Genomic DNA, 10,461 nt, shown 5'->3' with positions numbered 1-10,461 from the left:
CCTGGCCAAGTGGTGCAGAAGTCAGCCGAGTGCCACGGTGGGAGGCGAAGGGGGGGGGGGCAGAGCAGTGATGTGCGGCATCACAGCGGCTCCAAGCCCCGCCCCCTGGCCGTGAACGTCACTGCCCCGCCACCCTTCGCCTCCCGCCGTGGCGCTTGGCTGACTTCTGCACCACTCAGCCGGGCCATTGCGTGGGAGCAAGCAGCACAAGCGACCATTTGGGATCCGCGCCTCCCATGCAGCACGGGGAGTGTGGAGCACAAACGGCCATTTGGGCTCTGTGGTCCCCCGAGTGAGAGGCAGGAAGGGGAGGAGAAGTGAAAGAGAGAGAGAGACATAGAGAGAGAGAGAGATGGAGCAAGAGACTGGAGGCTCAGGAGAGAAGACCGACGTGGAGGAGAGACCTGAAAATCCCGTCTTATGATGGGCTAATTGGCTAGTCATAGACATAGTAGCCCAGTGTCTGTGATTCTGTAAGGCCAAAATGCTGTCTGTTCCCTCTGCGGGGCGCTGTTGCTGAAATGCTGGCTGTTCCCTCTGGGCGGCGCTGTTGCTGAAATGCTGGCTGTTCCCTCTGGGCGGCGCTGTTGCTGAAATGCTGGCTGTTCCCGGCGGCGCTGTTGCTGAAATGCTGGCTGTTCCCTCTGGGGGGCGCTGTTGCCTGAAATGCTGGCTGTTCCCTCTGGGCAGCGCTGTTGCTGAAACGCTGGCTGTTCCCGGCGGTGCTGTTGCTGAAATGCTGGCTGTTCCCTCTGGGCGGCGCTGTTGCTGAAATGCTGGCTGTTCCCGGCGGCGCTGTTGCTGAAATGCTGGCTGTTCCCTCTGGGCGGCGCTGTTGCCTGAAATGCTGGCTGTTCCCTCTGCGGGGCGCTGTTGCTGAAATGCTGGCTGTTCCCTCTGGGGGGCGCTGTTGCCTGAAATGCTGGCTGTTCCCTCTGGGGGGCGCTGTTGCCTGAAATGCTGGCTGTTCCCTCTGCGGGGCGCTGTTGCTGAAATGCTGGCTGTTCCCTCTGGGGGGCGCTGTTGCCTGAAATGCTGGCTGTTCCCTCTGGGGGGCGCTGTTGCTGAAATGCTGGCTGTTCCCTCTGGGGGGCGCTGTTGCTGAAATGCCGGCTGTTCCCGGCGGCGCTGTTGCTGAAATGCTGGCTGTTCCCGGCGGCGCTGTTGCTGAAATGCTGGCTGTTCCCTCTGGGGGGCGCTGTTGCTGAAATGCTGGCTGTTCCCTCTGGGCGGCGCTGTTGCTGAAATGCTGGCTGTTCCCTCTGGGGGGCGCTGTTGCTGAAATGCTGGCTGTTCCCTCTGGGGGGCGCTGTTACTGAAATGCTGGCTGTTCCCTCTGGGGGGCGCTGTTGCTGAAATGCTGGCCGTTCCCTCTGGGCGGCGCTGTTGCTGAAATGCTGGCTGTTCCCTCTGGGGGGCGCTGTTGCTGAAATGCTGGCCGTTCCCTCTGGGGGGCGCTGTTGCTGAAATGCTGGCTGTTCCCTCTGGGGGGCGCTGTTGCTGAAATGCTGGCTGTTCCCTCTGGGGGGCGCTGTTGCTGAAATGCTGGCCGTTCCCTCTGGGGGGCGCTGTTGCTGATATGCTGGCTGTTCCCTCTGGGCGGCGCTGTTGCTGATATGCTGGCTGTTCCCTCTGGGCGGCGCTGTTGCTGATATGCTGGCTGTTCCCTCTGGGCGGCGCTGTTGCTGATATGCTGGCCGTTCCCTCTGGGCAGCCCGTGCTGCATGGGGAGTGCGGGGCCCTAACGGCCGCTTGCGCCTCTTGGTCCCCTGCGGCAGCCCGGCTGAACGGCACAGAAGTCAGCCGAGCGCCATGACGGGAGGAGAAGGGGGGGCGGGGCGGTGACGTGCGGCGTGACAGTGGTTCCAGGCCCCGCCCCCTAGTCATGTACACCACCCCGCCCCCCTTTGCCTCCCGCCGTGGCGCTCGGCTGACTTTGGCGCCGCTCAGCCAGGCCGCCACATGGGAGCAAGTGGGGAAAGCGGCATTTGGGCTCCGCAATCCCCCGAGTGAGAGGCAGGAGGGGGAGGAGAGCTGAGAGAGAGGGGTGGGGGAGGCACTAGGAGGAGGAGAGAGAGAGAGAGACGGAGCAAGAGACCGGCGGCTCAGGAGAGAAGACCAACATGGAGGAGAGACCTGAAAATTCTGTCCTGTGACGGGCTAATTGGCTAGTTCATTAATAAACATTAAGTCCGGAATGGACCATTCGGGCATCGAATCGGATCCTGCACGTCCCAGCCCCAACGCGCCCAGGAGCTCAGTGTTGCTCCAAGCTCGCCCCAGAAAGGATCTCGTCGTCACTCGACATGAAGAAATGGAGGCTCGTCTCGAGCTCTGGGAGTTTCTTGCAGGGCTGAATCACCCGCAGTGGGAATATTTGGGCCTCATTTCTCGGAGGATCATTTCTAATAGGAGCGTGTCTGGTTTCACCTCCCCACACGGGTCTTTTCTGCCTTTCCCTGCGCCCTTCAGCAGCCCTTTGGTACCCGACATGTTCTCTGCAGAACCCAGGGGCCGGGCAACAAATTGGCTGATGAAATTCAACAGAGAAGTGCAACGTCGTCTCACCGGCAACTCCCAGCTGGCCATGGACAGTGTGACACTTGCAAAACCAGCAAACATGATTCTGGGCGGCATTAACAGGAGAGTTGTGAGCAAGACACGAGACGTCATTCTTCCGCTCGACTCTGCGCTGGTTAGTCCTCAATTGGAGTATTGTGTCCAGTTCCGGGCACCACGTTTCAAGAAGGATGTGGAGAAATTGGAGAAGATCCAGAGAAGAGCAACAGAAATAATTAAAGCTCTAGAAACCAGTTTTCAGGTATCTAAAAGGGTGTCATAAGGAGGAGGTAGACGACGTGTTCATCTTGGCCTCTGCATGAACATGTTCTCTGCAGAACGGCCCTGAGACGCGTCAGTCACGACACCTCTCGGCCTGCCTTGCGGGAGCCAAGCACGCCCAGCCCAAGCGCTCCGGGGAAGGCCTTTTCTGCAGTCCCCAGCCTCGGGCTCACGCTTGCTGTGCCACCTCCCGGCCTGCTCGCTGCTCCGCTCACGTCTCTGGGGTGGCTGTGCCGGACTCACCAGCCCAGCGCTAGGATTGCCAGATGGTTTCACAAAAATGATTAAACTCCCCTTCCCCTCCCCTCCACCACCCAATTAATGCTGGGATAAATTTCTGTGGCGCAAAAAAAAAAGTGACCAGGGTGGAAATGCAGTCCCTGCCCCTTTAATTCCCAGGCTGCTCCTCCCTCCCCCCGCTCCAGCCAGCATGTCCCAAGCGGTTTCCGTCAGGCACCGACGCAGGCCTCGGGAAAAACACAAAGTACCCGACATTTAGCATGTCCAGTATTTTCTCAAGTTTTTTTCCTGGACAGAAGGCGCAAATACCAGGCTGTCCGGTGCAATGCCGGACACCTGGCAGCCCTGCCCATCGCCCTGAAAGCTCCTTTGGAGCAGTCTGCCCAGCCCGACCCCCCAGCCCGTCTCAGAGACGCTCCTCGCCTGGGTACAGCTCCCCATTGCGGGGGGAGGGGCTGCGTGCTTTGGGGCGGGGATAGGACCCTGAATTTGGCTCTGGGCACCCTGCCTGGTTTTCATGGGTCCAGCTTCCCAAGGGATCCAGACCCCTCCCCCTCACTGCCCTGGCCTCAGCCTTCTTTACGTCCCTGCTCCTAGCGTGTCACCCCCCGTGCCTGAGAGCCGCTGCCCAGCCTTAGTACCGAGGCCCTGCCCGTCTCTGAGTCCTCTCCAGGCCCACACTCTGCTTCTTGCCACGGGCCACCCCAAGGGGACCGAGCATCCGGGGCCACGCTCTGTGGATTTCTACAGGGGCACGAGGGGATTTTCTCTTCCTTTCCTCAGATCCCCTCACGCACCCACAGCCCTGGGCTCGCTGCCGCCCCGGGGCAGGAGCTTTCAGAGAGTTGCCCTGCTGAGGCCAAGGTCCTGCCACGGCCAATGCGGGACCAGCGCTGTCCACGGCCAGCGGGGAGTTTCCGGTGAGACGACGTTGCACTAATTGGCTAGTTCATTACATTTGAATTTCATCGCCAGTTTGTTGCCTGGCCCCCGGGTCTGTGAGCTCCCTTTGGCGCGTCAGCCTGCTTTGGACTTAACCCTGGGGAGGATGACGTGTGCGCCGGGACCCAGAACCGCCCTGCACAGCACGTGGGCGGAGCCGCTATGCCGGGAGCCCCCTAGTGGCAGCTGGGAATACTTCCTCCTGGGCTCCCTACCAGCCTTGCTCCTCACAAGCCACGTCCCTAAACACTCGACGTTCAACCTGTCTACGAAGCCAGAGTCTCCAGCCACCGCTGAGCAGACACAGACCAGACCGGGCCTCCACACCCACTCAGCCAACCCTCCCTCGCTGCTCACACTGACCCTTCCGTCCCTCTCTTGCTGCCCGGGCTTCAGTTCCTAGCCAGGCATTCTCACGTTTAAAGAACAGATTGCCAGAGAACTCCATGGCTGGAACTGGTCAAGCTTATCCACAAAAATAGTTTTTGGTGAAATGAGAGATTATGAGGAAAATTTAGGTGGAAAATCATTTTTGGTCAATTTTTTTCTGGGGTTCTGATGAAAATCCCGCACTCATGATCTCAATGGTCTTCAGTTTGTTTGGGCTTTTTTTCATTGAAAAATCACAAATCATATGTTTGTATGAAATTTGGACAAGTTTTGAAAAAATTCTTGTGAAAAGTATTTTGTTTCCCAGGTGTGCTTACCTGTAACTCATCATCACCTAGGAGACAGAGAGAAAAAAGGGCAAATAGATGCCATCAGAAGGACAGTCTTCTGTTTAAATTACAGAACTGAGACCTAAAGTCTCAGAGGGCTATCCCCAGCTCTGCTACGGCTGGCTAGTGAGACATTGGTCAAGTCACTCAATCTCTTTGGATATCAGTTTCCCATCTCCCCTAGTTATAACGCCTCTCTGCTTTGTTTGGGCTGTCAGGATAAATTGAGTAATATGTGTGTGAGGAGCTCAGATAATACAGCGATGGGAGCCGTAGCAATGTCTGGATAGCCAAGAACAATAAGGTACAGATCCGGACGGCAAGGGAAACACTAGGAGACAGTGGATAACATAAATTATAAGTTTTATTCCAGAATGTTTACAATTAAGGGTGGAATGGAAAACAGGAGGAGGAATGTACTGCATTAGCAGCTATTCCTCAGGGCCAGTACATGATACAGAATGTCTATGAGGGGTGTAAGTGCCAATATTTCAGGGGTACAGTTGATTGTAGACTACACCAGTCTCTAAAGGGTACTAATGCACTTGTTGGTTTCCTGGACACTCCTGAGCTGTGGATGCATGGATGAAGGCTGCTAGCACTTCAGTTTTACTTCTGTGTAGGTGGGCACTTGGGTGAAGGACACTTCTCCTGGCAGTGGGGTGGAGGACATGGCTCCGGGCACTTTGGTGGAGGACACTTCTCCTGGCACTGAGGTGGAGGACATGGCTCCGGGCACTTGGGTGGAGGACATGGCTCCGGGCACTTGGGTGGAGGACACTTCTCCTGGCACTGAGGTGGAGGACATGGCTCCGGGCACTTGGGTGGAGGACATGGCTCCGGGCACTTGGGTGGAGGACACTTCTCCTGGCACAGAGGTGGAGGACATGGCTCCGGGCACTTGGGTGCAGGACATGGCTCCGGGCACTTTGGTGGAGGACACTTTTCCTGGCACTGAGGTGGAGGACATGGCTCCGGGCACTTGGGTGGAGGACACTTCTCCTGGCACTGAGGTGGAGGACATGGCTCCTGGCACTTGGGTGGAGGACATGGCTCCGGGCACTTGGGTGGAGGACATGGCTCTGGGCACTTGGGTGGAGGACACTTCTCCTGGCACAGAGGTGGAGGACATGGCTCCGGGCACTTGGGTGCAGGACATGGCTCCGGGCACTTGGGTGGAGGACACTTCTCCTGGCACTGAGGTGGAGGACATGGCTCCGGGCACTTGGGTGGAGGACATGGCTCCGGGCACTTGGGTGGAGGACACTTCTCCTGGCACAGAGGTGGAGGACATGGCTCTAGGTACGGCTCTGGACACGGCTCTGGACATGTGGGTGAAGACGGTTCCGGGCACTTCGGTGGACATGGCTCCGGAAACTTGGGGGTTGGGCAGGTTTCCTGGCACAGCGGAGGGCACACTGGAGGTGGCTGGCAGGGCTGTTTACACTGCTGCTGATGGTGAGGCATCTTTCTACGATTCAGGTCAACCTGAAAGGAAAGGAAGAACACAGCCCTGGTGAACATGGGACAATCCTCCAGGAGTTTACATTCTTGCAGGATGGGATTTTCCAGACATGCCCAAGGGAATTGACTGCTCGAATCTCAGCAATTTGGACTCCTTGGTAAATCGCAAGCTAAATCTTGCCTCTGCGTACTTTGGCATACATTACATAGGCTCTTACTTGTCGTCATCTGACTGTCCCCAGCAGGATTAAGAGAAAATAATCCAGTAATTTCTGCTTTGTTACCATTCACAGGGCGTCAGTCATTCTCTGCTAACAGCCCTGTAGGAATTCAGCCTGGCTAGGACTCCCCATGTGAATGTCACCCACTTGCCTTCTGGGGGTGGACACTGTGCCGTCTAATGGCGCTGACACACTAAGGGTCTGGCTACACTACAAAGTTAATTCGAAATTACAGCAGATATTTCAAATAACTTTAATAGCGTCTACACAGGCAAACCGCTATTTCAAAATAAATTCTAAATAGTGGAGCCCTTATTTCGAATTTGGTAAACCTCATTCAGCGAGGAGTAACACCAAATTCAAATAGCTATTTGGAATGAAGCGCTGCGTAGACACTTAATTCGAAATAGGGGACCTCCAGCCCTTCCCAGGGAGCCCTGGTGGCCACTCTGGGCACAACCAGGAAAACCTCCTCTCCTCTCCCCCAGCCCTGGAGCCATTAAAGGGGTAGACCCTGGCCACAGTGCCTGTGCCAGCTCCAAGCCTGCCAGCCCAGAGCCAGCAGAGGCCACCAGGGCCCCTGACTCAGCGGCCCCAAAACATGAGCCAGCAAGCCACTGGCAGCCAGCCCTCCACCACTCCCCAGGAGCAGGCTGCCAGACATGGCAAAGAGGATGCTACATTCAGCTGCGTCACAAATGATTGCAAGGCAGGACATTGCCAGTGTTTGACACAGGTGCTTCCCAAAGGAGTTTGCAATTCCCAACCACTCCCCATAGCAAAGGCAATTGTCCAGCACTGCTAGTTGCTGAGCCGCAGAGATTAAAAACCTGCTGCTCTGAGTTTGAAATTCCCTTCGGTTTATTTAAAACACGATAAAATGTTACACACTGAACATCTAAACCTAGTTCAACCCCACGTTGTTTTCTTCACATTTTCAGGCCACCAAACATTTTGAAATCTTTTGTTCCCAGAGCAACCCCAAACCAGTTCTCCAAATGTTTTTGGAATTGCCAATGAAGCACAAGAAATAAAAAATATTTGGCCTAGCTGTAATAAGTGCTTTAATGGAGAAGGAAGGAATTTAAGCTCCTGCTTGAGGCTAAGCAGAAGCTTAAATGATTTTCTACACAGGGCCTCAATCCTTTATCTCAAAACACAAAGGTCTACGTTTCGTGCCGTATGCCCCGGGTGCATCCCTGCTGAAGATTCATAAGCACTGACATGAATCTAATTAATGCCAGTCACCAATGCTGGCAGACAAGTGCAAGAAGCAATAAAGCCCACACAAAGAACACAAGTGTTATCCGAAATAGATCTCTACCGAACCGAGGGCCAGAAGATAATGACCACCACAAAGGGAGCCTTCAGCTGGAAGAGAGACACTTACCCAATTCAACTGAGCGACGGAGAAGCAGTCAGAAGCCAAGTGGATTGTGGAGCACTGTGGAACCAGGCCTTTTATAGCATCTCTGAGCTGCGGTTGCCGGAATTGGGTTTCTGGATGGATAGCGTGAGCACTTGGTGTGTAGCAACCCGAACCGGTTCTACCAACACCCCCTTACATTCCTTGTTTGAATCATCTTCTTTTCTGGAATATCCCCAATCTTCCTTCATTGCAGGGCCACGTAATCCCCTCCTCCTTCCCTTCCCTTGTGAAAGAGTGTGGAAATGAAACTGGAATTTCAGAACAGCATTTGCTGAAGGAAAACCCCAAAAACAAACCCCCAACTTGATGTTTTTCCCTCTTGTCTTTTTAAAACCAATTCCGGCATTCATGGATTGGCTTAACCGTTTGCCGTAGTTTCAAGTCTTCTCTGTCTGGTGCCATAGGTGGGTGGCTGAAATACACAGTCCATGGATTTCACAGAGTATGTCTACACAACAAAGTTAATTAGAAATAACAGTTGTTATTTCGAATAACTTTCCTAGCGTCTACACAGCCAAACCGCTATTTTGAATTAATTTGAAATAGTGGAGCTCTTATTTCGAATTTGATAAACCTCATTCTACGAGGAGTAACACCAAATTTGAAATAGCTATTTCAAAATAAGTGCTGTGTTTACACTTATATCGAAATCGGGGGCCTCCAGCCTTCCCAGGGTGCCCTGGTGGCCACTCCAGCCTCAACCAAGAACACTCCTCTCCCTCCCTTCCTCCCCGGAGCCCTTAAAGGGGTAGACTCTGGCCACAGTGCCTGTGCCAGCTCCAAGCCTGCCAGTCCAGAGCCAGCAGTCACTGCCTCAAACCTAGTGGCCCCTAAACATGAGCCAGCAAGGCACTGGCAGCCAGCCCTCCGCCGCTTCCCAGGGGCAGTCTGCCAGCTCCCAGGAGTCTGCCTGGGTCCAGAGAAGGTGGGCGCCTTCCTGGTCCAGGGTGGAGATCATGGACCTTATTCAGGTTTGGGGGGGATGCCCCCAACATCCATGATCTCCGCACTAGATGGGGGAATGCGGCCGTCTATGGCAGGATAGCTGCCAGCCTGGCCACCAAAGGCCACATGCGAACCCAGGAGCAGGTTAGCATGAAAATCAAGTTGGTCCAGCGAGACCCCCAACCCTGAGCTTCCCCTCCCCCTTCCTCCCCTTGCCTCCCCCTTCCAGCTCCCTCCTCCCAGGTTTCCCCCTCCCTTCTCCCACCCTCTCTTTTCCCCTCTCCTGCCTCCTTTTCCCAGTCTCACCAGAGTTTCATCCCCCCCCAGTTTTGTTAAATAAAGAGAGTTTGTGTTCATGCAAATACGTGTATTTTATTTGACATCAGGAAGGGGGTTAGGGAGGGGTAAGTGGAAGGACATGAGAAAGGAATGAGGCACAAGCCCCCAGTGGGGCAGACCAGGGAGGCTCTTAGTGCTCCTCAGGGTGGAAGCTCTCCCGCAGGGCCTCCTGGATACTGACAGCCCCCCGATGGACCTCCAGGATGGCAGCCTGCAGAAAGTGCAGCCAGGCTCACAGCAACACGTCCACGAGAAGCACCAGAGTGCCCAGGGGCGGCTCTGGCTCCATGGTGCAGAGTGCTGTGGTGTCCTGAGTTAGGGCAGCCAGAGCACACAGAGACAAAATGCTTTGCTGTCCCTCATCAGGGTAGGGAAGCAAGCAGGGAAACCTGAGACCTGGATGTCCACAGGGGGTCCCTTTAAGCACAGGCCTCAGATAGCCTCAGGCAGCAGCCCACAAGTAACTCCTGACCTGATGCCCTGCTGGACCTGGTTGCAGCCAGCCTTAAAGGCGATTCAGAGTCCACTCAGTGTAGACGCGCTATTTCGAAATGCATTTTGTGTGTAGACATGTTATTTCAAAATAAGCTATTTCGAAATAACGGTGTAGACATATCCATAGGAACCAGACCAGGAATCAGGGTCCCATGGTGTTCACAGGTGCTGTCAAAGGACTCAATCAAAAGACATTCCCTGTGAAACAGCTGAGCACCCCTGTGTCTGAGTTTCACACTCGCAAAAATGGAGAGAAGAAAAGTGTTGGGGAGCTGGACTATCGTTTGTCAGAAACGTGTTTAAAAATGTGGTTTAAAGGAAATAAAAACCCTGCTTTGGTTCACAGCATATTGCCAAGTCTTCCCTTGACTTGTCTGGACAGTGGCAAAGGCCCATTTGGAAGGTGACATAACACTGAGTCACAACACTCTGCCCGAAACACACGACTCATGGTTGTGTCATTAAGGAAGCGTAGTTAACCAAGATTGGAAGAGATACGAAAGTGGGAGTGTGTGTGACATTCTTATCAAGCCATCTTCTCATTCAATCTTTCCCTCAAGTGATCAATGAACACAAGCTGTGATTACTCATGTTCTTCCGCTTCATCCTCAGAGATAATGACTGAGAACAAGAAGAACAAGGTGGTGAAAGTTTATAATGTGTTTCAGGTGAGAAATGAGACACACTACCCTGAAACTGCACCTCCTTGTGTCAGGAACTTAATGATTCTATCTATCTATCTATCTATCTATCTATCTATCTATCTATCTATCTATCTATCTATCTATCTATCTATCTATCTATCTATCTCCACACTCCCCCTCTA

This window comes from Pelodiscus sinensis, chromosome 24, assembly GCF_049634645.1.
Source record: "Pelodiscus sinensis isolate JC-2024 chromosome 24, ASM4963464v1, whole genome shotgun sequence".
NCBI classification, from domain to species: Eukaryota; Metazoa; Chordata; order Testudines; family Trionychidae; genus Pelodiscus; species Pelodiscus sinensis.
This window is presented reverse-complemented; position numbering follows the sequence as displayed.